General features: G+C 47.2%; 1 protein-coding gene across 4 annotated transcripts in view; it reads right to left on the bottom strand.

Annotated features, from left to right (window-relative positions):
• Window positions 1–26,824, bottom strand: part of KDM6B (lysine demethylase 6B) — an 823,670-nt gene that overhangs the window by 332,428 nt on the left and 464,418 nt on the right. Inside the window, exon 1 of one of the 4 annotated variants that reach the window (XM_086946060.1) lies at window positions 2,541–3,088. The exons of 1 other annotated variant lie outside the window; for it this stretch is intronic. The gene's annotated coding sequence lies outside the window, so the exon portion shown is untranslated. Of the gene's footprint in view, window positions 1–2,540; window positions 3,089–26,824 lie in introns of those variants that run through there. 2 more of the 4 variants (XM_086946064.1, XM_086946062.1) reach the window with 2 other exon arrangements.

The raw sequence follows: 26,824 nt of genomic DNA on the forward strand, positions 1-26,824 counted from the left end.
AGTTGCCCACTGGCCATGTAAATGAACCCTGGAACTAAAGTGGACCCCTTTTCAGGCGGCTGTGCACATGTGATCGTGTGCATACCGTCACTCAAGGGTGAAACAGCCAATAGATGAAACGGGTTGACCCACTGCCACACGCTGTATACAACGCTGGGCGGAAACGAAAGGAGAATGACACTTGAACAGACCAATGGATGTAGGGGAGAGATCGAACGCCACTGTGTATACATATATCTGTGAATGTATTTGTAACAATATTGTATTTGGGAAACAACTATCTCTGAGAAATCAAGCAGGGTTATGCCCCCAGACAATTTCAGCCAACAAACCTGAAGTCCATGCTCTGCAGAATTGTTAAACATTGGGTGCCGAGGCAAGGGTCAAGCAACGACCTCTCTCCAGCAGATCCCAGTCAAAGAGCAGAGCAAAAGTAGAGAAAATTGTTTGCAATAACCTCTCCCCACACACACACACAAACGGCTGAAACAAGACAGGAAAACCTGGAGCCAGGTTACCCCTATAAATGCCCAGGACAAACGGGAGTCACCGAATCAGCAACAAGACAACACAAAAACAGTGAAAGCCGGGCACGGAGAAAACAAGGATAAAGTGTGAGACCAATGTAACACTACTTCTAACCAAGACGTAGGAGTGGGGGTGGGCGGCAGGAGATAAGGCAGCACAGAAGTACTCTTGAAACCACGGGTGGGGCTGAAGGCAGAGCGGCAGCACCAGCTGAAATGGAGGCAGTAAGAAGGTAAAGCTGGAGACACCCATCAAGCCCGGGCACACACAGCACGTAATGCCGAGAGAGAACTGGGCGAGCCGGAGACGAAGTGGACCCCGTGATTCTCTGCGCGCACACCCCCCCCCAGGTGGGGCACAACTGAGAAACAAACGTGCCGCCCTGCCGAGTCGAACACCACAACGGTGACAACACAACTGTAAACTAGGACTACGACCAGGAACTTAAAAGCCGAATATGGAGTCACGAGGGATACAAGAGAAACCTCTGGGAGATTAAAGCAGACGTCCAGAAAGACAACTCGGTGAATAAATGTCACGGACTCAAAACACACAAAATAAAATACTGATAAAACAAGTGTAGAGCTGGAGACCCAGTGTACAACCCCCAACACTTGCAAAACACAGAGGTGCGGCTAGAGAAGCGTGTAAACTTCCAACCCCGCACGCAACTCGAATAATATTTTGAAACCAGGGTAAAGGTGGCGTCCCAGTGTACAAAGTTCAACCCCTCACAACATTTGCAATGTTACTGACAACACAAAGGTGATTCTGGAGACTGCGGCGGAGAGGAAAGGGATTGCGGCGTTTGTCTGGCCAGGACTTGTCGCCTGGGGGGGCTCTGCAACAGAGGCTGGTCCTCTATGCCCCCCCCCCCCCCTTACGAATAGCTCAGACACACACTCCAAACTTCTAAAAACATCCAATGGAAAGCCCTCCCCAACAACTCGAAGAAAATACTTTTAGAGGGGGGGAAGGTCCAGGGGGGAGTTAGTGTGGAGGGGAACAGCAGTAAAATTATCCACACCCCCTCCTGTAGAGTAGTACAAAAGGAGAAAAAATGCTCCCTGAGCCATGACCACAGCTGACCCCCCTTCCCAGCCACAATGCTCCATTGTTACCCCTCATCGCTCAGCAGCCTCCAAAACTTTTCTATCAAGCAAATCCACCCCTTCTTAGCAGCTCCGCCCACAATTACATCTCTGCCACAATTTGTTCCCCCAAAACAGCGAACTTCACACTGAACAACTTTAGGGGTTTAATGCATAACCTATACAACTTACTTTATGCATAAAACTCTCAAGTCGACTAATATATATATAATGGGTAGAAACGTATGTCAACCCACTTCAACACACGTCTGAGTCGAAACATCTTGGTTAATGACCAAAACAACCACTCACAAATCAGATGACACCCCCGCCCCGGAGCAAGCCATGCAGAAACGCACCAAAGAAATAGAAAGCAGACACCCCCAAACTAGGCATCAAACAGTTAATAATAAGAACGGATTATTATTCACGGATTTTTTTTCTTCCAAGTTCCCCCACGGGACGGGCTCTTTAAACCCTTAAATCACAGGAAACATGGCCCGTGCTCCAGCTAAAAAGCAGAGACACGGAAGAAAAGCAAAAAAACAGGACACGTTCTCTATTTCAGCCCTTGTCTGCACACAAAGACCTCATATACACACACACACACTTCTCAAGAAAGTGCCTTTTAAACGAGACACCAGCTGACTTTGCCGTCTTGATCACTTTTGTATGCACCGAGCAGAAAGAAACCCAACACGAATCAATAAAATACAATAAAAATACCAGCTAAACATGCACCCTTTACAAACAATTATAAATAAAGAAGGAGCAGAGGACTGACCAGATTATAACCGCACAACTTCAAAAAACACCAGGCACGGACTGAGTTTTGCGAGCAGCACCCACTTCAAGCCAACAAAAAAAACACCAAGGGAAAACACTCATACGAGAATTAAAGAAACATACATAACATTTTACCTGCGATGGCTGCGATTGTGTTTGCTATTTTTCCCACAGTTTCCTTTTTTTTTTTGCTACGTTTCAGGCTCTTTTTTGGGGTGATCTTTTTGTTTGCTGCTCCCGTTTTGTTATTTTTTTTTCCTGTCTGCTTGTTTGTGTGTCTCCGCTTTTGTCTGGTTATATCCTGTTCTGTTGTCCTTCTTGCACTGGAGGGGAATAATGGCAGCTCTCACTCCTTTCTCCAAACTAGGAGGGTTCAAGAAAATAATGCACAAAAATTGAAATAAAAAAAGACAGCAGCGGGCTTGGGCAGCAGCAGCGGGGCTGTGTTAGTTATCTAATTCCAGGCACAGCAGCCCCACTCTGTCTCTCCCCGTCTCCCTCTCGCACCCTCTTTTTTCTGGCTTTTTTTTTAGTCTGTAGTCAAACAAAGAAGGGAAGGTTTAGCTGCTGCCCAGCCCCCTCTTCTCCAGCTCAGAGACCCTCCTCCTCCCCTGCTCCCCACCCCCTCTCTGACCAGGCCCCGTCCCTCCTCCTCTTCTCTTTCCGCTCCCTCTCCAACTCCCTCCTCCTCACACATTTTTGCACCTCCTACCCCCCTCCTTTCCGTCTCTCCCTCCCTTCCTCCCTTCCCCCTCGCTCCCAGTCACATAGAATTTATCCTTGGGACTGGCAGGAGTAAAGAGGTTTCAGGGTCCTAGCGCGCTCTCGATTTTCTCCTCCAAGATGTCTCCTTTTCAGTTTCTACGTTTGCATCTCTCTCGCCAGCCGCTATGTCAATTTTTCGATGCATCTCTCCTTTAGCTTGTCTTACTCATTTCGTTTTTCCAGAATTTGTATTGCCTGTCTCTTCTCCTTCTGTGTCCTTTTGTTTCTTCATTTCGCCCTCAGCTGTTTTTTTTACTCTATTGTTCCGTCTTTTTCTTCCCATATTTATCCGTGGATTACTTTTTCCATTCCTTTCATTTGTTTGTTCTGCCCTTTTTCCTATAGATTCTTTATTTTTGTCAAACTTTATAATCCTCCAGGGGTTTAAATTCCACATTATCCTAGTACCTGCCTCTTGCTGTCTTGTTTCTCACGCTACACAGGACAATTTCCTTACCTGGGCTGTTACACAGGAGATGCTCCCTATGTCTGCATGTAACACCAGTGGCTCTCGGCACTCAGGCTGTTACACAGGAGATGCTCCCTATGTCTGCATGTAACACCAGTGGCTCTCGGCACTCAGGCTGTTACACAGGAGATGCTCCCTATGTCTGCATGTAACACCAGTGGCTCTCGGCACTCAGGCTGTTACACTGAACGTTCTCCCTATGTCAGCATGTAACACCAGTGGCTCTCGGCACTCAGGCTGTTACACAGGAGATGCTCCCTATGTCTGCATGTAACACCAGTGGCTCTCGGCACTCAGGCTGTTACACTGAACGTTCTCCCTCGGTCTGCATGTAACACCAGTGACTCGGCACTCAGGCTGTTCCACTGAACGTTCTCCCTCTGTCTGCATGTAACACCAGTGGCTCTCGGCACTCAGGCTGTTACACTGAACGTTCTCCCTATGTCTGCATGTAACACCAGTGGGTCTCGGCGCTGAGGCGGTTACACTGAACGTTCTTCCTATGTCTGCATGTAACACCAGTGGCTCTCGGCACTCAGGCTGTTGCACTGAACGTTCTCCCTCGGTCTGCATGTAACACCAGTGACTCGGCACTCAGGCTGTTACACTGAACGTTCTCCCTATGTCTGCATGCAACACCACTGGCTCTCGGCACTCAGGCTGTTTCACTGAACGTTCTCCCTATGTCTGCATGTAACACAAGAGGTTCTCAGCACTCAGGCTGTTTCACTGAACGTTCTTCCTAAGTCAGCATGTAACACCAGTGGCTCTCGGCACTCAGGCTGTTACACTGAACGTTCTCCCTCTGTCTGCATGTAACACCAGTGGCTCTCGGCGCTGAGGCGGTTACACTGAACGTTCTTCCTATGTCTGCATGTAACACCAGTGGCTCTCGGCACTCAGGCTGTTACACTGAACGTTATCCCTCTGTCTGCATGTAACTCCAGTGGCTCTCGGCACTCAGGCTGTTACACTGAACGTTCTCCCTATGTCTGCATGTAACACCAGTGGCTCTCGGCGCTGAGGCTGTTACACTGAACGTTCTCCCTCTGTCTGCATATAACACCAGTGGCTTTCGGCACTCAGGCTGTTACACTGAACGTTCTTCCTAAGTCTGCATGTAACACCAGTGGCTCTCGGCACTCAGGCTGTTACACTGAACGTTCTCCCTCTGTCTGCATGTAACACCAGTGGCTCTCGGCGCTGAGGCGGTTACACTGAACGTTCTTCCTATGTCTGCATGTAACACCAGTGGCTCTCGGCACTCAGGCTGTTACACTGAACGTTATCCCTCTGTCTGCATGTAACTCCAGTGGCTCTCGGCACTCAGGCTGTTACACTGAACGTTCTCCCTATGTCTGCATGTAACACCAGTGGCTCTCGGCGCTGAGGCTGTTACACTGAACGTTCTCCCTATGTCTGCATGTAACACCAGTGGCTCTCGGCACTCAGGCTGTTACACTGAACGTTCTCCTTATGTCAGCATGTAAAACCAGTGGCTCTCGGCGCTGAGGCTGTTACACTGAACGTTCTCCCTATGTCTGCATGTAACACAAGAGGTTCTCAGCACTCAGGCTGTTACACAGGAGATGCTCCCTCTGTCTGCATGTAACACCGGTGGCTCTCGGCGCTGAGGCGGTTACACTGAACGTTCTCCCTCTGTCTGCATGTAACACCAGTGGCTCTCGGCGCTGAGGCGGTTACACTGAACGTTCTCCCTATGTCAGCATGTCACACAAGAGGTTCTCAGCACTCAGGCTGTTACACAGGAGATGCTCCCTATGTCTGCATGTAACACCAGTGGCTCTCGGCACTCAGGCTGTTACACTGAACGTTCTCCCTATGTCTGCATGTAACACCAGTGGCTCTCGGAACTCAGGCTGTTACACTGAACGTTCTCCCTATGTCTGCATGTAACACCAGTGGCTCTCGGCACTCAGGCTGTTACACTGAACGTTCTCCCTATGTCTGCATGTAACACCAGTGTGTCTCGGCACTCAGGCTGTTACACTGAACGTTCTCCCTCTGTCTGCATGTAACACAAGAGGTTCTCAGCACTCAGGCTGTTTCACTGAACGTTCTTCCTAAGTCAGCATGTAACACCGGTGGCTCTCGGCACTCAGGCTGTTACACTGAACGTTCTCCCTATGTCTGCATGTAACACCAGTGGCTCTCGGCACTCAGGCTGTTACACTGAACGTTCTCCCTCTGTCTGCATGTAACACCGGTGGCTCTCGGCGCTGAGGCGGTTACACTGAACGTTCTCCCTCTGTCTGCATGTAACACCAGTGGCTCTCGGCGCTGAGGCGGTTACACTGAACGTTCTCCCTATGTCAGCATGTAACACAAGAGGTTCTCAGCACTCAGGCTGTTACACAGGAGATGCTCCCTATGTCTGCATGTAACACCAGTGGCTCTCGGCACTCAGGCTGTTACACTGAACGTTCTCCCTATGTCTGCATGTAACACCAGTGGCTCTCGGAACTCAGGCTGTTACACTGAACGTTCTCCCTATGTCTGCATGTAACACCAGTGGCTCTCGGCACTCAGGCTGTTACACTGAACGTTCTCCCTATGTCTGCATGTAACACCAGTGTGTCTCGGCACTCAGGCTGTTACACTGAACGTTCTCCCTCTGTCTGCATGTAACACAAGAGGTTCTCAGCACTCAGGCTGTTTCACTGAACGTTCTTCCTAAGTCAGCATGTAACACCGGTGGCTCTCGGCACTCAGGCTGTTACACTGAACGTTCTCCCTATGTCTGCATGTAACACCAGTGGCTCTCGGCACTCAGGCTGTTACACTGAACGTTCTCCCTCTGTCTGCATGTAACACCGGTGGCTCTCGGCGCTGAGGCGGTTACACTGAACGTTCTCCCTCTGTCTGCATGTAACACCAGTGGCTCTCGGCGCTGAGGCGGTTACACTGAACGTTCTCCCTATGTCAGCATGTAACACAAGAGGTTCTCAGCACTCAGGCTGTTACACAGGAGATGCTCCCTATGTCTGCATGTAACACCAGTGGCTCTCGGCACTCAGGCTGTTACACTGAACGTTCTCCCTATGTCTGCATGTAACACCAGTGGCTCTCGGAACTCAGGCTGTTACACTGAACGTTCTCCCTATGTCTGCATGTAACACCAGTGGCTCTCGGCACTCAGGCTGTTACACTGAACGTTCTCCCTATGTCTGCATGTAACACCAGTGTGTCTCGGCACTCAGGCTGTTACACTGAACGTTCTCCCTCTGTCTGCATGTAACACAAGAGGTTCTCAGCACTCAGGCTGTTTCACTGAACGTTCTTCCTAAGTCAGCATGTAACACCGGTGGCTCTCGGCACTCAGGCTGTTACACTGAACGTTCTCCCTATGTCTGCATGTAACACCAGTGGCTCTCGGCACTCAGGCTGTTACACTGAACGTTCTTCCTATGTCCGCAAGTAACACCAGTGGCTCTCGGCACTCAGGCTGTTACACTGAACGTTCTCCCTATGTCTGCATGTAACACCAGTGGCTCGCGGCACTCAGGCTGTTACACTGAAAGTTCTCCCTATGTCTGCATATAACACCAGTGACTCTCGGCACTCAGGCGGTTACACTGAACGTTCTCCCTCTGTCTGCATGTAACACAAGAGGTTCTCAGCACTCAGGCCGCTTCACTGAACGTTCTTCCTAAGTCAGCATGTAACACCAGTGGCTCTCGGCACTCAGGCTGTTACACTGAACGTTCTTCCTATGTCTGCATGTAACACCAGTGGCTCGCGACGCTCAGGCTGTTACACTGAACGTTCTTCCTATGTCTGCATGTAACACCAGTGGCTCTCGGCGCGGAGGCGGTTACACTGAACGTTCTCCCTATGTCTGCATGTAACACGAGGGCACTTCCGTTCTGCTCTGTTAGGCTGTCTGCATGTAACATTATAACAACAACTAATACCTGGGGGTCAAGAAAGTGATAGTAAGTCAGACAGAATGGATCACGAAACCAAAACTACGCAAAAACACCAGTGAGAATATTCATGCAAGCTAGTGACTACAGGCCTAGTCAAGGCTCAAGAGCAAATGGAGAAATAGTTCCCATCAGAAGCCACACTGTACCGCCCTCTTTCTCATCATTTGGGTTCTCCTTACCCAGGAGACAAAACGGCCGGTCAGATGTAACCGTGACCGATAAATGTGACAAGTGGGTAGTGTGTTATGTACAAAAACTAATAGTGGCTACTGAAAAAAGCAGTGTATGGTGATGAGGGTGAAAAGTGAGGGGTATTAATAAAATTAGGTGAATTGGGTAGAAGAACAGAATTTATTAATATCTCCCAATCCCTAAGATTAAAAAAGCAAGTGCAAGTGCGGGTTTGAAATAATGACCGCACTAAATGGTCAACATGTTTCTGCATTACATAGAACAGAGTTTCAAATGCATTCTTCAGGACCTAGTTGGAAAAACACTACTGCTTTAATGGATAATAATGAATAAATATCACCTGAAAGTCCCAGGTGTACTCAACCGTATACTGTTAATGCATAGTATCCAGTGGCATCGGATCCAAACAGAAAGACATACAAACAAAAAGACAAAAGAACATGAGTGATTCATATTCAAATGGTTGCCATAGTGTGATGGAAGCATATTCACACATAATGGGACATAGGTTCCCATATACACACTCACCCAGATATGATGGTTGAGAGGCTTCACCCCACCTGGCTGCAGCGCAGGTTTAAGGAGCACCGCTCTAAAAACAATGAGTTATTTTTAGAGGTTTTTTAACAAAGCGAAAGAGTTTACACGGGGGCAAAAGGTGACTAAGTAAACCCACTGAATGCTGCGTGAATTAATTGAGGGTGACCCGCCAGCGCTATACCACCGCGGTCAATCATGGCTAGAATTTAAGTAAGGACACGTTTGCACATCGCGTCAAGCAAGTATAGTTAAAAAGGGATTGGAGGCTTAGCGATATAACGGAGAGCGAGTACGCTCTGAGATCAGCGCTGCTTTTCACATCGGTAACACCAGGCTTGTAGCATGCGCGCCACAGAGCGGGCGCTTTGCGGCCCGCTTACCTATACTTGCTTGACGCGATGTGCAAACGTGTCCTTACTTAAATTCTAGCCATGATTCTGACCGCGGTGGTATAGCGCTGGCGGGTCACCCTCAATTAATTCACGCAGCATTCAGTGGGTTTACTTAGTCACCTTTTGCCCCCGTGTAAACTCTTTCGCTTTGTTAAAAAACCTCTAAAAATAACTCATTGTTTTTAGAGCGGTGCTCCTTAAACCTGCGCTGCAGCCAGGTGGGGTGAAGCCTCTCAACCATCATATCTGGGTGAGTGTGTATATGGGAACCTTTGTCCCATTATGTGTGAATATGCTTCCATCACACTATGGCAACCATTTGAATAGGAATCACTCATGTTCTTTTGTCTTTTTGTTTGTATGTCTTTCTGTTTGGATCCGATGCCACTGGATACTATGCATTAACAGTATACGGTTGAGTACACCTGGGACTTTCAGGTGATATTTATTCATTATTATCCATTAAAGCAGTAGTGTTTTTCCAACTAGGTCCTGAAGAATGCATTTGAAACTCTGTTCTATGTAATGCAGAAACATGTTGACCATTTAGTGCGGTCATTATTTCAAACCCGCACTTGCACTTGCTTTTTTAATCTTAGGGATTGGGAGATATTAATAAATTCTGTTCTTCTACCCAATTCACCTAATTTTATTAATACCCCTCACTTTTCACCCTCATCACCATACACTGCTTTTTTCAGTAGCCACTATTAGTTTTTGTACATAACACACTACCCACTTGTCACATTTATCGGTCACGGTTACATCTGACCGGCCGTTTTGTCTCCTGGGTAAGGAGAACCCAAATGATGAGAAAGAGGGCGGTACAGTGTGGCTTCTGATGGGAACTATTTCTCCATTTGCTCTTGAGCCTTGACTAGGCCTGTAGTCACTAGCTTGCATGAATATTCTCACTGGTGTTTTTGCGTAGTTTTGGTTTCGTGATCCATTCTGTCTGACTTACTATCACTTTCTTGACCCCCAGGTATTAGTTGTTGTTATAATATTGTGTTTGGGGCACATACCTGGTTGGTCGGTAAACCCGCCCTTAGACCCTTCCCCATTTGCTTGTTGTGTGTGTCTGCATGTAACACCAGTGGCTCTCGGCGCTGAGGCTGTTACACAGGAGGTTATACCCATGTCTGCATGTAACACCAGTGGCTCTAGACGCTCAGGGGGTTACACTGAACGTTCTCCCTATGTCTGCATTTAACACCAGTGGCTCTCGGCACTCAGACTGTTACACTGAACGTTCTTCCTATGTCTGCATGTAACACCAGTGACTCTGGACGCTCAGGCGGTTACACTGAACGTTCTCCCTATGTCTGCATGTAACACCAGTGGCTCTTGGCATTCAGGCTGTTACACTGAACGTTCTTCCTATGTCTGCATGTAACACCAGTGGCTCTCGACGCTCAGGCTGCTACACTGAATGTTCTATGTCTGCATGTAACACGAGGGGCTCTCAGCGCTCAGGATGTTACACAGGAGGTTATACCTATGTCTGCATGTAACACAAGGGCACTTCCGTTCTCCCCGGTTAGGCTGTTCTCTCTCTGCATGTAACAGGAGGGTCTCTCAACGCTCAGGCTGTTACACATGAGGTTCTTATTATGTCTGCATGTAACACAAGAGGCCCTTCTGTTGTCCTCTCTCAGGCTAGGCTATCTATGTCTGAATGTAACACGAGGGGCTTTCGGCGCTCAGGCTGTTACACAGGATGTTCTAACTATGTCTGCATGTGACAGGAGGGGCTCTCGGCGCTCTACACAGGAGGTTCTACCTATGTCTGCATGTAACATAAGAGGCTCTTCTGTTCTCTCTCAGGCTATCTATGTCTGAATGTAACATGAGGTGCTCTTGGCGCTTAGGATGTTACACAGGAGGTTATACCTATGTCTACATGTAACACAAGGGGCTCTCAGCGTTTAGGCTGTTACACAGGAGGTTCTAACTATGTCTGAATGTAACATGGGCGCTGTCGGTGCTGAGGCTGTTACACAGGATGTTATTTCAATGTCTGCATGTAACAAGAAAGGCACTTCCATTCTCGTCTCTCGGGACATCTATGTCTGCATGTCAATCAATCAATCGGGGGCTTTTAAAGCGTGCCACTCACCTGTGATGGTCTCAAGGCTCTGGGTGGGGGGTGCAGAGAGGTCTAGCAGAATTAGGGACGCAGTGTGGCCCTGGTCGAGTAGCATGTGGATGTCATCGGTGGCAGCGAGGAGGGCGGTTTCAGTGCAGTGGTTGCTGTGGAATCCAGTCTGGGAGGAGTTGAGGATAGCGTTCACATCAATGAAGGTGGTCAGCTGGGCGTTGACAAATTTCTCTGTGACTTTGGCTGTGAACGGTAGGAGAGAGATGGATCGGTAGTTTTCCAGGTCCATAGGGTCAGCTAAGGGTTTCTTGAGGAGGCGCTTGACCACTGCCTGCTTCCAGTCGTCTGGCAAGATGCCGTATTCGAAGGAGGCGTTGATGGTACGGTGTAGTTCTGTGCAATGGTGGCAGCGGCTCTGTAGAAGATGTGAGGCGGGTAGGGCTCCGTGGGGGCTCCGGAGTGGGTGTTCATCATGGCCGTGCTGGTGTCTTCGGTGGTGAAAGGTGTCCAGGTGGTAATGGTGGGCTGGGTGTCGTTGCTGGAGGGGAGTGGGGGTTTCTCGAGTCTGTTCACTGAAGTTGTCGTAGAGGGCCTTCATTTTCAGGTGGAAGTAGGAGCCAAGCTTGTTGCAGAGGTCTTGGGACGGTGTGATGTCCGTGTTTTCGCTGGGGAGGTTTGGTGAACTGCTGGATGATGTTGAAGAGTTCCTTTGAGTTGCTGGTGATGGTGCAGATTTTGTTCCGGTGGAAGGTCCTCTTGGTGGCTCTTATGAGTTGGTGGTATTCTGTCATGGCATGCTTGTAGGTAGTCTGGTCTTCGGTGGTTTTTCTATTTCTCCATCATTTTTCAAGACGTCTGCAGGACGGGTTGGCTTCTTGGTGGTCGGTGCTGAACCAGGGGCTTTCAGGGGGCGTTTTCGGTTGGGGTGGCGTAGAGGTGAAAGTTTGTCTGTGCAGCTGGTGATCCAGTGGTGAAGTTCCGTGGCTGCAGAGTTGGCATCAGTCGTGGCGAAGGGGGGGGGTCGAGGATGAGGGTAACACGAAGGTCTCTTGGCGCTCAGGCCGTTACACAGGAGGTTCTAACTATGTCTTAATGTAACATGAGGGGCTCTCGGCACTGAGGCTGTTACACAGGAGGTTATACCTATGTCTGCATGTAACACAATGGGGTCTCGGCACTCAGGCTGTTACACCAGATGTTCTAACTATGTCTGCATTTAACACAAGAGGCACTTCCATTCTCCTCTCTCAGGCTATCAATATCTTAATGTAACATGAGGGTCTCTCAGCGCTCAGGCTGTTACACAGGAGATTATACCTATGTCTGCATGTAACACGAGGGGCACTTCCGTTCTCTCTCAGGCTGTTCTCACTATGTCTGCATGTACACAAGGGTCTCTCGGCTCTCAGGCTGTTACACAGAAGGTTATACCTATGGCTTCATGTAACATGATGGGCTCTCAGTGCTCAGGCTGTTACACAAGAAGTTCTACCTATGTCTGCATGTAACACAAGAGGATCTTCCATTCTCCTCTCTCAGGCTATCTATGTCTGAATGTGACATGAGGTGCTCTCGGCGCTGAGGCTGATACACTGGAGGTTATACCTATGTCTGAATGTAACACAAGGGGCTGTCGGCGCTATGGCTGTTACACAGGAGGGTATTCCTATGTCTGCATGTAACATGTGGGGCTCTGGGCGCTGAGGGGGTTACACAGGAGGCTCTACATATGTCTGCATGTAACACAAGAGGCACTTCCGTTCTCCTCTCTCAGGCTGTCAATGTCTGCATGTAACACGAAGGGCTTCCAGCGCTCAGGCTGTTACACATGAGGTTCTATGTCTTAATGTAACATGAGGGGAGCTTAGGCTGTTACACAGGAGGTTATACCTATGTCTGCATGTAACACAATGGGGTCAAGGTGCTCAGGCTGTTACATAAGATGTTCTAACTATGTCTGAATGTAACACAAGAGGCTCTTCAGTTCTCTTCTCTCAGGTGATCTGTGTCCGAATGTAACAAGGGACTCTCAGCGCTCAGGCTGTTACGCAGGAGGTTGTATCTATGTTGCGGTACTAAAGGTGCTTAAACGAAGAGCCAGATCTTCAGCTTTTTGAGGAACTTAAGAAGTGAAGAGGAGGCTCTGATGTGCTGAAGGAGGTTGTTGCATGTCTTGGGTGCAATGTAGGAGAATGAGTGCCCTCCAGTTTTGCTTTTGTGGATGCGGGCTATGTGTGTGAGTGAGGCAGTACGTAGATGTCTGGTGGGTTGGTGAAAGTGTATGTGGGTGTTCTAGTATTCTGGTCCTGTGTTGATTGTGGCTTTGTAGGTGTGCGTAAGAAGTTTGAATTGGCTGGAATTATGAATGGGGAGCCATTGAAGCTTCCTGTGGTGCAGTGTGAAGTGGGTGCAGCATAGGAGGTCGATTATAAGTATTGCATCAGTGTTCTGTATGGTCTGGAGTCTGTGTAGGATTTATTTGGAGATTCCGAAGTAGAGAGTGTTGCCGTAGTCCAACCTGCTGGTGTGAGTGCTTACGTAACAGTCCGTCTTGGTGTTCTGAGGCTGACTGTTTCCTAGTCTGTGTCTGGCTTTCTGAGCAGTCCCTCTTTGAGGAGGGGACCAGGGAACAATCGTTCATCCCAGAAGGACCAGCAGTTGTTATTGGAACTGAGACAGAAGGCGATACCTGGATTGAAAACAGCTGTGTCGGTTGGGGTATGTTGACTGATGCCAAAGGCTGATTTTCAGGTCCTGAAAACTGCACTGGTGACTGTGGACAGAACGGATGTCTCCCGGTGTTTTCAGCTTTTTAACTTTAAATATCTGAACACCAAGGGAGTCCTGCCTCCTGTATTTCTTCCCACAGTGAAGCTCACCTCTGGCTCCCAGGGTACATAATCTCATTCTCAACAACCACCGGTTAAGTGCAAAAGGCAGGCTCAACCGTGGAGGGATGAGGAGGAATTTGGAGACTTGAACTGTGACAGACACTGCCTCCAGGAGGAGCAAGAAAACTAGTTACTTACCTGTAACTTCAGTTATCTAGTATTGCTATCTTTCATAGATTCACATGCTTAGAATCATCCCCGCCGACGAGGTGGGAGTCTCGCGGTACCATAAAACATAAACACTATAGTCATAATAACATTATACCATAGGCTACAGTGTATCGCAAAGTCACTACAATAGCCTATCTCAGTCTTCTTTGTAAAAAGAACCAAACTTGGAAATCAGCCAATCAGGCAGCAGCATCCCCTTGAACCTTCCCCACAGAGAGGCAAACCCTCAGATTTTTGTAGCACTAGTGACAGTAGTGTATTATCATAAGGTAAGCCTGTCCGGGGAGAAGGGTGGGTCGCATGTGAATCTATGAAAGATACCAATACTTGATAACTGAAGTTACAGGTAAGTAACTCGTTTTCTTATCCAGTATTGTGGTATCTTTCATAGATTCACATGCTTAGAATCAGAGTAGCTAGCAGTAAGTAATACTTATATACATAGTGGATGGTGGGTATCATAAGAAGTTCAAGAGATACCATGTCAAAGCAATGCAACATATACAAACATATCCATATTGTCTGTAAAAATAAACCATACATATAAACAACAATGGCCATGTGAAATAGAAAATCTTTGCAATACCAAAAACAAAATATTCTTGCCGTCAGGCTTACCTTATCTAAAAAGGATTCGTACCACTCCTTGTCCAACTGCTGACTCAGCTTCTGTTGCCAGATCCAGGCAGTAATGTCGAGTGAAAGTATGTACACTTTTCCAGGTTGCAGCTCTGCAAATCTTGTCCAAAGGCACACCAGCAAACAATGTCGTGGATGAAGACATTGCCCTGGTAGAATGAGCTTTCCGCTTGTTTGACAAAGGACGGCCTGCCTTGCAATGGTAGAACTGAATCGCAGATGCAATCCACTTTGAGATAGTACCTTTTGAGATTGCTGATCCTTTTTTAGGGCCCCCATATGAGAAATAACTGGTCAGATTTTCTGAAGGAGACAGTACGAGATATGTAGAATTTCAGGCATCTTTTGACATGCAAAGTATGCAGAGACTTCGCCGCCGCAGAAGACGGATTGGGGAAGAAGGTTCGCAATACTACAGGCTCATTGAGATGAAATGACGTTGGAACTTTAGGTATGAATGAGGGATTAGTTCGCAAAAGGACGTAATCATTAGTGAATTTCAAATAAGGTTGTCGTATAGTAAACGCCTGTAACTCACTGACCTTTCGGGAAGAGGTGAGTGCCAACAGCAAAGCTGTCTTCCGTGAGAGATATTTAATATCTGCCTTCTGAATGGGTTCAAATGAATGTTTCATAAGCTGCTGTAGCACTACTTTAGCCTCCATTCTGAAGGAGGAGCTTTAATAGGAGGAAAAGTCCTAAAAAGTCCTTTCAGGAACTGTTTAATGAGACGATTGGAACAAAGTGACTCTAAACCTGAAGAACTTCTGTATGTAGAAATAGCGTCCAAATGCAATTTAACTGAAGGGAACCTTAGACCAGACTTAGAGAGTGACAACAAATAAGGTAGAACTTTATCAGGAGAACATTCCAGTGGATGTAGATTGTTATTAGAACACCAGTTACAGAATCTTTTACATTTTGAGGCATAAGTTCGCAATGTAGAGGGGGCTCCTGCTTTATCCAGAATATCTCTGCATTCCTGTGGCAAGTTTACATCTTTGAAATCTGCGAGTCCAGGAACCAAGCATGGAATTGCAGCTGAGCTGGACACGGGTGAAGAATCTCTGTTGTATCGGTAGGCGAAATGGCTTGCACTTGGAGAGAAGAAGAAGTTATGTGAATCAGTGCTGACGTGGCCATTTCGGTGCAATTAGAATCATGCAACATGGTTCCTTCTTCATTTTGTGTAAAAGTCTTAGGACTAGAGGAACAGGAGGGAATGTGCAAGCAAAGATTCCTGTCCACCTCATCATGAAGGCGTTCCACCGGGAACCCTTCTCCGGTTCCCAAATTGCGAAGAAAGGGCACTTCCGGTTGGTCCTGGTGGCAAAGAGATCCAGAGTTGGTTTGCCCCACTTCTGGAAGATGTTGTCCAGCACGGATTGTTCCAGCTCCCATTCGTGGCAGGATTTTGTTGTTCTGCTTAGAGTCTGCCCAGGTATTATGCGCCCCTGGGATATGTTCCACTTTGATTGCTATGTTGTTCAAAAGAAGCCACTTCGATTATCTTCTGAGCTCTTGGGACAAAATGTGAGACCTTGTACCACCATGCTTGTTTAGATAATTCATACAAGTGGTGTTGTCGGTTCTGATGAGAACTGTTGATCCTTGCAGTCGAGGAAGAAAAGATTGCAGGGCTAGTGAAATTGCCCGAAGTTCCAGAAAATTGATGTGAATTTTCGCCATTGCTGAAGACCACTTTCCTCTTATGCTGAGGTCTTGAAGGTGGGCCCCCCAACCTTCCAGGGAAGCATCTGTAGTGATGATAAAATCCCGAATTGGTGGTTGAAAAGTGAGCCCTACGGAGACATTCTTGGAACTCCCCCACCAAGAAAGCGTTTCTTTCATAACTGGGGTCACGTGCACTCTGTCGTCGAAAGAACCTGTGATCTGGAGCCACTGGTTGTCCAGCTGCTCTTGGATTGGTCTCATTTTTAGCCTCACCTGAGGCACTAGCAGGATTGCTGACGATAAGATCCCCTGAAAAGATTTGATCATTCTCACTGAAGCAAACTTTCTTTTTAGAAGTTCTGATGTCAGAGAGAGAAGGCGGCACATCCTGTCTGCGGACAAGAATGCCTTTTCTTGAATAGTGTCCAATTTTGCTCCCAGAAATTGTATTATTTGAGACGGATAAAGGCTTGACTTCTGGGTATTTAGTGAAAGGCCCAGCGAGTGAAACACCTGTAGGCATTTTGTTGTTGCAAGAGAAGCCTGATGAAAGGATGGAGCCTTTATTAGCCAGTCGTCCAGGTATGGGAATAGTTGGACACCTTGCAGCCTTACCGGAGCTAAGAATTTGGTAAAGACTCGTGGAGCCGAAAGTAGGCCAAAGGGAAGTACTCTGAATTGGAAGTGCGCACCTGCCACCGTGAATCTTAGAAATCTTCGATGCTTGGGATGAATTGGTATATGAAAGTATGCATCCTGGAGGTCCAGGGTTGTCATGAAATCCGCATGGTACTTGTTCAGCATCCGCAAGTCTAAGATTGGCCTCCAATCTCCTGCCTTTTTCTTTATCAGGAAAAAGGGAGAATATAATCCCTTTCCTATTTGAGAATTAGGAACTCTCTCTATCGCCCCTTTTGAAAGTATAGCTTTCACCTCTTTCCTGAGAAGAGAAAGATGTGGTGGATTTTTCTTTATAGGTGGATGAGGAGGGGGAAATTTGGTGAACTCCAAGGTGTGTCCAAATTTTATTATATCCAAAACACATTTGTCCTTGGTTATTCTCCTCCAATTGTCGAAATGCTGTGAAATTTTTGGAATTTGGAATTGTAGTGACAAGTCTGGTGCAGGCGCAACAGGATTGTCACTGCCTTCTGGCAGAATCTCTGCCCTGATATTGACATATTTTTCCTTGTTGTCTATAGGCAGCTGCCGGAGGATTCCTGTAGTTTTGTTGTTGCTGTTGATACTTGTATCCATAACGACCCTGGTTACCTTGCTGCTGATACTTTTGGTAACCCCCACAAAAGGAGTAGGATCCTCTGCCCCTTGCTCCACGAAAGGGTGTTTTACGATATTGCAAAGTACCCAACGATCTTGCAGAATCTGTGTACTTTTTTATATCTTGTAGAGCGTCATCTATATGTTTTCCAAACAGGAGGTCGCCATCAAAAGGCATATCAAGGATCTTAGTTTGGATTTCAGGGCGAAAATTCGTGGATTTAAGCCAGCCCTGACGTCTTAACGTAGCTGCTTCGGCGAGTTGACGAAAGCCAAGAGACGCTATATCCATAGAAATATCTAGGATTTCAGAAGCCGATCTTTCTCCTTCCATAAGGATCTTCCTTGCCTCTATCTTTTTGTCCTCAGGCAAATATTCTTTATATATGGCAACATATCTGACCACAATTGTCGGTCATATCTGCTCAAAATGGCCTAACAGTTTGTAGCTCGGACCGCAGCGCCTGCCATGGTTGTAAAACGTTTTCCTATGTTATCCAGGTGCCTCCCATCCTTATCAGGGGGAGCTGTTATCGGAGTGGAAGGATTCCAAGATTTTCTTTGCACTTCCTGAGAAATTACAGAGTCTGCTTTAGGATGACATGTAAGGCAGGCAGGAGCAACATCCGGTGCCTTGTACTTTTTGTCAATTCGAGGCAAAATTGCAGGAATAGAGAATGGAGTTTTCATGATCTTTACTCCCTCTTCCCATATGAGATCAATTATGGGAATAGATTGGGGGTCTTTCTGTTTAGGTCTTTAAAATCATACAAAAAACACTCAGTCTTTTGCACTGGCATAGTAAGGTGAAATCTTGTAGATGCTCTCTCCATAATGGCATGAAACCCTCCTATGTCCTCAGGAGGAGAGTCTGCAGCCGGTGGAATCGGTGAAGCTGGATCTGGTATCAGATATTCGTCCCATTCATCCACGGTAGTGGGCAAATTAGGAATCTCTCCGTCTTCTGCTACCATGTTATCGTCATAGTCTTGTAACAACTGTGAAGGTATTGTCACCTGGGGCTCAGAAACTGGTGTTACAGGTGTCACAGTTTGCATCTCTACAGGAGCAGAAACTTGTTGCGGAGGAGGAGGTGGAGGAAAACGACTATTATAGTCCTTAAGCATTGCTGTAAGGCCTTGTAGTAAAGCTGCTGGCATTTGAACTATTGGTTCTTGATGGAAAACTTCTTGAGGTTCTCTCAACGACTCACATAGTTCATAGTACTCTTCCTCTTCATCCTCCTCTTGATACTTTATCCTGAGCTGTGAAGGGTCACGTGCCTGCCCATACGGATCATCATCATCATCATCATCCTCAGATTCCTCCAAATAATGGCTGGGGGGCAAAGGTGAAATGTGGGACACATCATGATAAAATTGTCTGTTAGACGACAATTTAGAACTCAGAATAGGTGTAAATTGCAAAGGCGAGGGTTTTTTACGCCTTAAAGTAGCAGAAATATATTTTGAAGGTGACTCATATCTCGCTGAAATCGCTGCAACAGTTGGCATAGACGTTGTGATCATGGTTGTCGTAGACGGAAAAGACATCGTCGACGTCATGGTTGAAGTCGACGGTGGACTCGCCGGCGAGGGAATAATGATAGTCGATGGTGAGGTCATCGACGTCGACGGTGGGCTCGTCGTCGACGGTGGAAGCTTCGTTGCCGGGATCCTCGACGACGAAGCAGGCGTCGACGAGATGTGAATTATCGACGGCGTAGGGACTCGTCGTCGTCGACGAAGACTCTGTCGATGGTGTAATTTTCTTCAACGCTGAAGATCCACTCACCTTTTGAGGGGATTTCCTCATCGACGAAGATGTTCTAGCTGTCGACGGAGGGCTCTGAAGAGATTTTGAGATAGTTTTCTGAGAAACCTTCACCTTATCTCTAGATTTTTCCTCAGAAGAGAGTTTCTCTTTTTTTGAGGAGTGACCTGCTTCAGAAGATAAGTTTTCAAGGTCTTACTCATTTTCTCAGGAGGATCTCCAGATCTATCTCTTTTCTTGCAGATGGGGGTGGACACTTTACTTCCTTCACCTTCAGAAACCTCTTCAGATGATTTCAATTTCTCCAACCAAACCAGCAGGAGTCCTTCACGATCTTTCAAAGTCTTTGCAGGAAAGGTTCTGCAGATGCTGCAGACTTTGACTTTGTGTGCTGGGTAGAGGCAATAAATACACTCTTTATGTGGGTCCTCAAAGTGAAGTATTTTCTTCCCACAGGAAGAACAGGCCAAAAATAAGCTTTTCTTAGAATCAGACATATTCTTTTCTCCGAAAGAAAGGCAAAAGTAAAAAGCTGAGCAGAGCTCAGGGAGACTCCCTAACACACGAGGTGTGGTAGAAAATCTGAGGGTTTGCCTCTCTGTGGGGAAGGTTCTAGGGGATGCTGCTGCCTGATTGGCTGATTTTCAAGTTTGGTTCTTTTTACAAAAAAGACTGAGATAGGCTATTGTAGTGACTTTGCTATACACTGTAGCCTATGGTATAATGTTATTATGACTATAGTGTTTATGTTTTATGGTACCGCGAGACTCCCACCTCGTCCGCAGGGATGATTCTAAGCATGTGAATCTATGAAAGATACCCCAATACTGGATAACATGGAAATCATAGGTACAAATCTCTGGAGTCAACGGAGCAATAAGAGACTATGGTCATGGGCACAAATTCAAGCCCAAAAAGTGGAGTGGATTCAGCATCACGAACAATGATGGACAAGTTTGACCCTTTCGTGCAACTACAGGTTTGGTCCATCCTGCCCAGATGTGGATCTGGCCTCTAAAATGCAGTAGAGTCTCTAAAGCAGGAGGTTTAGATCTTGTGTGATCCTCTGGTCCCTAGTCCTTCAAGCTGTGACAATACCGTCAGACTGGAGCAAGTTGCAAGGTGCCCAGGGTTGATTATCTTACGGCTTGTGTTTTCACCTTCTCTGGGATTACTCGCACTACTGTAGTTCCACAGAGAGTGCTGTGTGTGTGGGGGAGATTTCCTGTAGGAGCAGACAGGGAGAACCTCTTGTGTAACAGCCTTGAAGTCAAGGGAGTCCCCTGTGTTCCATTCAGGCATAGGCTGTTCTCTCTATACCTGAATGTAACACAAGGGACGTTCAGCGCTCAGGCTTTTACACAGGAGGTTCTCCCTATGTCTTGATGTAATATGAGAGGCTCTTTCGCTCTCAGGCTGTTCTCTCTATGTACACCCTGAGAGAAGAAGAGCCTCTCGTGTTACATCCAGACATAGAGAGAACCTCCTGTGTAAAAGCCTCAGAGCCGAGACCCCCTTGTGTTACATTCAGGCATACAGATAACAGCCTGAGGAAGGAGAACATTCTGTGTAACAGCCTTCACCCCTTCGGTGCTCATGACGAGCTGAGCTCGTCATGAGGCACAGTGCTCCTGTGCTCATGACGAGCTGAGCTTGTCATGACCACACCCATTTCCATTATGGTCCAGCACAGGAGATTAATATCTCAAGCAGCCAAGGTGTTTAAGTCAAGAGAGTCCCTCATGTTCCATTCAGATATAGGCTGTTCTCCTCCCTCAGGCTGTTCTCTCTATGCCTGAATGTGACACAAGAGGTTCTCGGCGCTCAAACTTTTACAGGAGGTTCTCCTTTCTCAGGCTGTTCTCTCTGTAAACACCCTGAGAGCCGAAGAGTCCCTCGTGTTACATCCATCCATAGAGAGAACAGCCTGACAGAGGAGAACATCCTATGTAACAGCCTGAGAGTTGAAGTGCCTCTTGTGTTACATGCAGGCATACAGACAACAGCTCAAGAGAGGAAAAGCTCCTGTGTAACAGCCTGAGAGCGGAGAGCCTCTCGTGTTACATACAGACATAGGGACAATATCCTGTGTAACAGCCTGAGCGCCGAGAGCCCCTCATGTTACATTGAGACATCACAAGAACAGCCTAATGGAGAAGTACCTCCTATGGAACAGCCTGAGCGCAGAGAGCCCCTCGTGTTTCATTCAGACATCAAACAGTCAAAGAGACAAGAAGCTCCTGTGTAACTGACTGAGCGCAGAGCCCCTTAAGTTACATTGAGACATCAGAAGAACAGGCTAAAGGAGAAGTTGTTACTGTGTAACAGGCGGAGAGCAATTCGTATTACATCCAGACATAGGGATACCCTCCTGTGTAACATCCCTAGTGGGCAATTCTTTCTGCATGTCCACTCTTAGCTCTCAGTTTCTGCCAACGTCTTGGCATATTTCAGAGAACTTTCTATCAACGATTTGCAGGACAAATCAGATGTGTCCCTGTACATACACTTATTGGAACCAAAGGCAATCTTCTTTTCTTGAAGGCCTTAATATCTGTGTTAAGATCCAGGAATGTGGTGGTCCACACAGACAGCACTATAGCCCTCTTCTGCATTTGAAAACAAGGAGGCATTCACTCGCCACTGTTCAGTCAGTTGGCTGTGACGTTGACGAGAGGGAGCTGACCAACAGGGCATGTTCCTGGCCTTTCCGAGATTGAATTCATTAACTGCTTTCATGAATCCGTAAAACACCAAAATGCAAGATGTTCACCACATGGAAAGGCAGGAGACTGCGTTCCTTCACTAAGGGCTGAACAGGGTGTGTGTTTATGCCTCGTCTCACAGCATGTGTGGAGGGCCCCTTCCTTGGCCACGAAAGGAGCGAAAGGCACCCGTTTGCTGGCGCGGGGCCGAGAGGCCCAAGGACTTGGCCGTAGCCCCTGAGTCCTTAAAGCGCTCAGGCGCATGGTCTGCCTTGTCGCCAAAAAGGCGACTGCCATCAAACGGCATGTCCATGAGTGTATTCTGGACATCGGCCAAAAAGTTGGCGGATCTCAACCAGGGGTGACGACGAATCGCCACGGTCGTTGCCAGCGCTCTGCCCAGTGTGTCGTGATATCCAGCCCAAACCGGATGGAAAAACGTGCTGCATCTCGACCCTCCGCAAGGGCTTGGGCGAGTTTAGGCTTGACCTCCGCCGGGCATTCTGGCAGCACGTTTGCGACTGTGTCCCACAGAGAGTGGGTGTAGTGGCCCAAGAGGCATGCTGTGTTGGAAGACCGCAGTCTCAAACTCAGGGAGGAGAATACCTTCCTGCCGTATTGCTCATACCTCTTTGATTCCCGATCGGGCGGAACCATCAGGACTGCGGTCTGGGAGTTGGAGGTCTGGATGACCAGGCTCTCGGGGTGGGATGGGTAGACAGGAAACTAGGGTCGTTGGGGGCCGGGCGGTGGCGTCTGGCCACGTTCCTATCTACAGGCGGTCCTGTAGGGAGCCTGAACCAAGTGCCCAAAAGAACATCAGTCAAGGCCTCATTAAACGGCAGCAGAGGCTCAGCCGAGCTGGTCTGTGGTTTAAGGACCTCAGTGAGGAGGTTAGTCCTCACGGCAGCGACGGGGAGCTCAAGGCCCAAGGCCCTGGCTGCCCGCGTCTGCACCACACTGTAGGTTGCCCCCTCCTCCGTAGCCACGGTAGGAGGTGAGACAAAACCAGTGTCTGGCGAAGTGTTCAGACCACTGGCATTCCCAAGTTCACCTGTCCAGTCCTGCTGGGACTGACAATCACGTGTCAGAGGGTCCTCAGACCCCTCCCAATACACCTCGTCATCCATCTCCTGATAATCAGGGTGGTCAAAGGATGGGGCCGGTTCGTTGAAGTAAAAATCTCTAATCAGCGTCGAATACCGCTCCGACGCCGGAAACGGATCGAGGGAGGCATCGGGGACAGCGTCGCCCGAAGGCGGCGCCGGAGGTGACACCCTAGGGATCGGCACCGGTGAGGTAGTCAGATCAACCGGCGACGACCCGGATCTGGAAGCGGATCCAGCGGGGCCCTGCGGCATCGGGCCCGAAGGCATCGGCGGCAGCGAGGCCGAAGCACCCGCTGGCGTCGGGGCCGATGCACCCGACCCGCTGGGGCCCCCAGATGGGTCTGCTGGGCCCGAAGGCGCCGCGGAGCCCGTCGGAGGAGAGAGCTACCTCATGGTCATGAGGAAGCGCTCTATCTCTCCCGGCGTCGCGTCCTGGCCAGGGACCGGAGAGTATGAAGCAGGTCGCGACACCCGCAACTCCGACGGAGCCGCGTGAGCGGTGTCACCCGAATCCCCGGCCGCGTCGACGTCTCTTCGACTTCTTGTGCTTACCTGACTACTTCGAGCCCGAAGACCGATGGTGACTCCTGGAGCTATGAAGGCTCCGACCCCGGGACCCCTCGCGGCGCGGGGCCGACTGACGGAGCTCGAGCCGCTTGCGGGACCGCTCCCGCCTAGCTTTCGACGTCAGGGCTCGACAGTCGGGGCAGGCCTTGTCGTCGTGGTCGAAGCCGAGACAGTGAAGGCACCGGCGGTGAGGGTCCGTAACCAACATCAGTCGGTCGCAGTCCTCACAGGGTTTAAATCCAGGCATCCTTACCGGCACCGTTCGTAGTCGAAAATACTCCGAAAATGATCAAAAAGGATCGAAAAAGTTAGTCAGAAATTGACTATGGGTACCACTTTTTCCGGATCTGCGCTGCTGGCGCGGAAAAAAGAAGAACTGACAGCACGCGAGGGCGGCGTCTAAGTACTCTGGCGACGTCATCCTGGCGCCAACGACACAGACGACGGATGCGGAGCCACAGACGTGCAAGGGTACTGCTACGCAAAATTTTCCGGATCCAGCCTGACGTCTGGGGATATTCTAAGGTAAGGAGTCTAATACTAACCTGTTTCTTTCGGATATTTGCTGTTACTGAACATATTCTTGCACTCGATGTTTTGGAAACCTTGGAAAAAAGGGGTGCTACACTGCGGAAAGATAAATGTACATTCAAAATAAGAGAAATTGAATATCTTGGGTATGTATTTTCTGAGTAAGGTATAAAACCTGGACCTAGCATAGTAAAAAGTATTGCAGATGCTCCTGCTCCACAAAATAGAGAACAATCGTTATCATTCTTAGGTTTATGTGAATTTTATGCAAAATTCATGCGCGACTTTGCTAAAACAACTGAGTGTTTTAAGGTTTTGTTAAAAAAGGTGAAAAATGTGTCTGGTCAGACCTGTGTCAAAGTACTTTTGAGAAAGTAAAAAAAAATATCACTTCAGCACCAGCTTTACAATCCTTTGTAGAGGGAAGAAAGACCTTTGTAACAGTGAATGCTTCAGAGTATGGTTTAGGAGCAGTTTTGACTCAACTCAACATTACACGAGACAACAGTAGGCTTTGCCTCTAGAACATTACGTTTGCCTGAACGCAAATACTCTGTTCTAGAGAAAGAACTTTTAGCATGTGTATGGAGTGTAGAGAAATTTAGAGCTTATTTATGGGGAAGACCTTTCACTCGGAGGACTGATCACCGTCCTTTAGTGGATATTTTATCAGGGAGGGAATTAAAACTCACTACTGCCCGTATAGCTAGACTCTCTGCAATACTGTTAGAATTTTCATTCTCTGTAGAATACATTCCAGGTGGGAAAAACTCCAGGGCAGATTGTCTTTCCAGACGTCCGATTGAAGATTGCAAAGAGTATGATTGGGAGTCAGGAGTTGAAGAATGTTTTATTGCCTACCTTGGTGAGTTCAGCATTTGTAAGGAAGAGAATGAATGGGTACAAGAACTAAATAACGATGTTGTGTTGAAAGATGTTGTACAAATGGTCACTTCAGGTTGGCCAAAAGAAAGGAGTTTAACTGATATGTTACAAGTATTCTGGAAAGTATTGGATGAATTCTCATTAGAGAGGTAAATTAATGCATGGTGATAAAGTAATTCCTCCCACGTGTTTTCACAAACGCATAATCGAGTTAGCACATTCTGGCCGTTTAGGTTCCACCTCCACCAAAAGAAAAAAAGAAAAATTTTGGTGGCCAAAAATGGGCCATGAAAATGACACTTATGTTCATGGTTGTGAAAAGTGCAACGTTAGTGACAAGGTTTTGACAACTAAAAGGGTGGTTGAATCTCCCACTACTTGACAAGGAACAGCATGGCAACGTGTAGGGGTGGATTTCTTAGGACCTTACCATGTCCTTCCCAATCAGGAGCTATTTCATTGTTATGATTGACCACTAGTCTAGATGGGTGGAGGTTAGAGGTACAATGGAACCTACTACAAGATGTGTTTGCAAGGGAAGTTATTCCAGGTGAAATTTCAACGGGTAATGGTGTTCAATTCACGTCTGTTGAAATGACGTTTTTTTTTTTAGAGAAGTGTAATATCAAACATATTAAAACACCTTTATATAATCCCCAAAGTAGAAATTTTAACAGAATTTTAGTTGAGTGGATTTCAATCTACGTTGAGATGTAACATGAATGTTGAAAAGGCTTTAAAAGAATTCATTTGGAGTTATAGAACAACTCCTCATAGTACAACGACTAAAACTCCATTTGAACTTATGCGTGGCAGAAAAGCAACCACTGACTTATGTCCTTTTTGGATGACCAAAACTATTAACAAAGATATGAATGTGAATGAATCATGGAGTATTGCAAAATATAATTCGGATTACTCTAGTGCAAAAAGAGTAAATGTTGACATTAAGAAAATTAACAGATTGAAAATAGGTGACTGGGTCAGTGTCAAAAATCCCTGTCTTGTGGGGAAAGGTTTTTCAAAATTCAAAGATCCATTACAAATTTCTGAACTCAGGAAAATGCTGCAGATGGCAATCAGTGGAATATTTATCGTCTGGCACTTGATCCCAGTGCTTCTAAAGATGTCAAGTAACAAAACGCATGTAACCAACCAGTCAAACAAGTTGATGAAGGAGTCTCACATGGAACTTTGAGGAAGAGTGTCCGCACTAAGTTTACACCAAGCAAGTGGTAAGACTATTTGTGATTACGTTTTTTTTTCTCCAGTGAGGGGAAGCAAAGTGTATTGTGTTTCAAGTCTACACTGTTATTAATGTAATGTATTCTAGTTGTATGTTCTTTATTTATTTATTTTCTTGAATTTGTTCATTATTTAGAAAAAGGGAGAAGATGTGGTGGTGTGAGTCTGGAATACTGCTACGTCATGGAACCTTAATACTATTGGGATTCCAGGACTCACAGTTATCTCTAGGCCCCTGTTAGGATAGACGTGCTGTTACGCTGCTATAACAAATAAACCCTACATCTTACTGAAGACGTGTCAGAATCTGCTTCAAGAACCATTTCAAAGCCTTTGGTTTTTTACCATATTTATGTGAAAATGAGATTAAAATGCATTACTTGGGAGAGAATGTTCTGATTTTTCCAAAGATCACTGGGGGAAATGGTAGGAAGTACATTGGACAGTGTATAAGCAGAGGGGGTAGTGTGTGTGTGGAACCCAGATTGGGTGATTAAATTCACAACACTGTCCAATCGTAAAATGTATAAATGTTTTGGATT

Source organism: Lissotriton vulgaris, chromosome 12 (genome assembly GCF_964263255.1).
Source record: "Lissotriton vulgaris chromosome 12, aLisVul1.2, whole genome shotgun sequence".
NCBI classification, from domain to species: Eukaryota; Metazoa; Chordata; class Amphibia; order Caudata; family Salamandridae; genus Lissotriton; species Lissotriton vulgaris.